This window comes from Schistocerca serialis, chromosome 4 (genome assembly GCF_023864345.2).
Source record: "Schistocerca serialis cubense isolate TAMUIC-IGC-003099 chromosome 4, iqSchSeri2.2, whole genome shotgun sequence".
NCBI lineage: Eukaryota > Metazoa > Arthropoda > Insecta > Orthoptera > Acrididae > Schistocerca > Schistocerca serialis.
Window position 1 is genome coordinate 326,227,657 of NC_064641.1, and position 4,359 is coordinate 326,232,015.

General features: G+C 41.6%; 1 pseudogene; it reads left to right on the top strand.

The window, feature by feature from the left end:
- The first annotated feature begins 917 nt into the window (after positions 1-917).
- On the top strand, positions 918-1,035 carry LOC126475816 (5S ribosomal RNA; annotated as a pseudogene).
- The last annotated feature ends 3,324 nt before the right edge of the window (positions 1,036-4,359 follow it).

Consider the following 4,359-nt stretch of genomic DNA (forward strand, 5'->3'; position numbering starts at 1 on the left):
GTGTTTGTAAAGAACTAAAATATCCTCTATAAAACCTACATGGATTTCGTAAGCAGAAAACTTCCGATACACAGCTCGCTCTGTTCGCCCAAGAAATGCACAGCATCGAGGACAAAGGCACCCAGTTTGATTCAGTGTCTTGGTACCTGTGTGAACTTAGTCATCAGATGTTTTTAAGAGCCACCCGATTCCGCTGAAATATTTTTTGTTTATTTACAGACGCAATCACATTCTTGTTACACAGTCATAACAGGTTTCGGCCATACAGTGACGATCTTTAGATTCTAAAGGCGGCATACACTGAACACAGGTTCATGCGTTGTCAACACGTTGACAACGCATGAACCTGTGTTCAGCGTATGCCGCCTTTAGAATCTAAAGATCGTCACTGCACGGCCGAAACCGGTTATGACTGTGTCTAAAGAACGGGTTTCGGCCATACGATGACCATATTCAGATTCTAAAGGCGGCGTACACTGAACACAGGTTCATGCGTTGTCAACGTGTTGACAACGCATGAACCTGTGTTCAGTGTATGCCGCCTTTAGAATCTAAAGATCGTCACTGTATGGCCGAAACCGGTTATGACTGTGTCACAAGAATGTGATTGCGTCTGTAAACGAACAAAAAAATTTTACAAAATAATCAATCACTCACTCCATTGACAAAATGTCGTTTTCTCTTCGCTGATATAGTTTCAGAATGATTCAATGAAAACTTACACACAGTAGTGCGGAAGTACCTCGATCACTTTGACCTACGAGTACAGAATGGGACATCTACGAATTCATTGCAACTGGTACGAGCTGACAGTCTGGTGAAGTAGTTCTGAACACTTTCTCCGAAAGCTATCTTGAGAAGTTAGTCCGATAACCCATGCTACACGAAAATATTTTAGACGTTGTAGCTACAAAGAGGCCAACAGCCTTGCCGCAGTGGTAATATCGGTTCCCGTCAGATCACCGAAATTAAGCGCTGTCGAGCTGGGCTAGCACTTGGATGGGTGACCATCCGGTTTGCTGAGCGCTGTTGGCAAGCGGGGTGCACTCAGCCCATGTGAGGCAGACTGTGGAGCTACCTGATTAAGAAGTAGCTTTTAGCTACAAACATGCCTGACGCGCGACCTTGATTGCATTGTCAGTACAGACACAGGGATTAGTGATCATTATGTCATCATAGTGACTGTGATTACTAAGGTTAATAAATCCATGCTGGAAAGTTTTTATGCTGGACAGAGAACATGAGCAATTGTTATCGCCCTATTAAGACAATGGATCGACATCATTTAGTTTCTGCATGATGGACGTAGAGGAATTAGGACAAAGTTTAGACTGACAGTAAACCGCGCTTTGGAGAAGTATGTACCGAGTTAGTGGATAAAGGGCGGAGAAGACTCGCCGTTGTTTAATAACAAAATTCGGAAAAAATGCTGAGAAAACAGAGATTGTTGCACTCTCCATTCAAAACAGAAAACAGAAATGTCAACAACGAAAAGGTTGCAGAAATTCGTGTGTCTAAAAAATGATTGACGCATGAAGGATATAGCAGCTTCCACAGTCAAACGTTAGCATGACAACCACTATTACGTATTGTCCATAATCTTTACGGATTTTCACCTTAATTACGGAGTTACAGGATGTTACTAAAATATTATGGAAATAGACATTTGGAAATGTGGAGTTTTTAAGAAATTCGAAAAAGGTACTATTTAGATTTCGCTGAACCAATACTACAAAAATGTTTTATAGATTGTGATGATTTCTTTCCTGAATACACAGTGAACCTGTCTACGAATCATTTCGTCAGCACTGCTTACTAAAGGCGTGTTTCCACTGATAAGGGAATGCTCCAGTTCGTGTCGAAATCTATCCTGAAGTTTTTCTCACAGGAAAAATACACTGAATGAAGTCCACGGCCGAATTTTAGCTGCTAAGGCGCGCTGCAACTATTCAAAAAAAAAAAAAAATTGAAGTTACTCATTTTTGCCCCAAACGAAGAATTGCTTACAATAGCGGTTTGTACAGTTCTTCCTGCCTAGCAAGCGAGTTGGAGAATAAGCAGACGCAGCCGCAACAAGACAAGGCAGGACCCCCGTAGCGCGACGTCCAACATGCACACACGCGAATATTACGCGCTTCAACCACAACAGAAATGTCTCAAATCACTAGTTTCTTTGAATGCCTTACAGTTCATGTCGACAGCTAAAATGCCGCAGATGTAACTGTTAAACAAGTGAATAGGAAATCAAGGTAGTGTATGATGTTACATTACAGACGACTTCCATCAATCGGGACTGTAATTTGTTAACATGAAATATTCCATAACAGTTCCTGTTGCATAATTTCTATGGAAATTTCTGAATAATGCATATTTTACTAACAATTAAGAGTTTCTTATTTCCAGAATGAGATTTTCACTCTGCAGCGGAGTGCGCGCTGCTATGAAACTTCCTGGCAGATAAAAACTGTGTGCCCGACCGAGACTCGAACTCGGGACCTTTGCCTTTCGCGGGCAAGTGCTCTACCATCTGAGCTACCGAAGCACTCCGCTGCAGAGTGAAAATCTCATTCTGGAAACATCCCCCAGGCTGTGGCTAAGCCATGTCTCCGCAATATCCTTTCTTTCAGGAGTGCTAGTTCTGCAAGGTTCGCAGGAGAGCTTCTGTAAAGTTTGGAAGGTAGGAGACGAGGTACTGGCAGAAGTAAAGCTGTGAGTACCGGGCGTGAGTCGTGCTTCGGTAGCTCAGTTGGTAGAGCACTTGCCCGCGAAAGGCAAAGGTCCCGAGTTCGAGTCTCGGTCGGGCACACAGTTTTAATCTGCCAGAAAGTTTCATATCAGCGCACACTCCGCTGCAGAGTGAAAATCTCACTCTGGAAACATCCCCCAGGCTGTGGCTAAGCCATGTCTCCGCAATATCCTTTCTTTCAGGAGTGCTAGTTCTGCAAGGTTCGCAGGAGAGCTTCTGTAAAGTTTGGAAGGTAGGAGACGAGGTACTGGCAGAAGTAAAGCTGTGAGTACGGGGCGTGAGTCGTGCTTCGGTAGCTCAGTTGGTAGAGCACTTGCCCGCGAAAGGCAAAGGTCCCGAGTTCGAGTCTCGGTCGGGCACACAGTTTTAATCTGCCAGGAAGTTTCAGTTTCTTATTTGTTACCTGGAATGTCTACTGGATAACGAAAACAAACGTTTTCTCTACATCATTCATATTAGGTAAAAGACAGTTTAACGCATTCAGGCATTTCACTGTAATTGTCAGATTTATTCAGACAAAATTAGGATGGAGTAAGAAATGGTCGTTCTGCATGTTGTGCTCTATGTTCTGCATGTTGTACTGAGTACCAAGCGTTCTAGATCAAATTCGTAAAACATGGTTATGCTAACTGACAGTGCACAAATGTCTGACGTTTAACAGTACTATCAGAAACTATATTTGCCCGACATTTTCTAAAAAATTCTTTACGTTGTGGAATCATTTTTGTATCGAGAGGCTGAATCATGCTATCAGTTCCAATTGGAAACAGTATTAACAGTCTTTGTTTCATCCCCCTAAAGACAGAGGTTTTAAGTACCTGTTTGCATGTTGGCTATGCTATAGACTGTGTTAATATCGCTGACAGCGCTCTGCGCCCTCGGCAAGAGATTCTGTGGTTGGACAGACTAGCAGTTAGCGAGTGGACTGGAAACTATATTGACATGGTATTCTTAGTGGAGAATCTGTTTTGGTAGGAAATGCATTGTAAAGTGAGGTGATTTGTCAAAGCCACAAATTTATTACGAATTTTCTTATTGTCCATTATTGTCGACAGAGGTTATATTAGGTGTTTTTTTGAATGAGTATAAGCAATTTTAAACTTTCAACGCTGAAATAAGTTTACAGAAAGAAGGTAAGTCAATAGCTTTGAAATTTGAAGATTGGCTTTCAAACCACAGCGTGGAAATCAAACGCCTTTACCTTTTTTCAGATCACATTTTGGAACCTTCGACGTATTTTGACACTAATGATCACTTTGCAAGTACTGACAGGGGATGATTTTTATGACATATTAGATACTAACGTTTTAATTCAAGAAAAAAATTCAAACAATTGAGAACTGTAATGACACTGATAGGCAGAACCTTTTTGACATCTTACAATCACGTTCCACAGTTTTACTCACAAAACAGGAACAGTTAAAGGATTTTAGTACAAATTTTGTGTTCGTGAGCATACATAATTTTGCGTCAGACCCTACGTAATTCCGGCACATTATAGGGACCGTGTTATAACGTAAATACAATCTATGCTTGACGAGGGCATTATCGAACCAGCGGTAAGCTCATACAATAGTCCATTAAATGTTATTGAGAACAAAAACGGATCGATC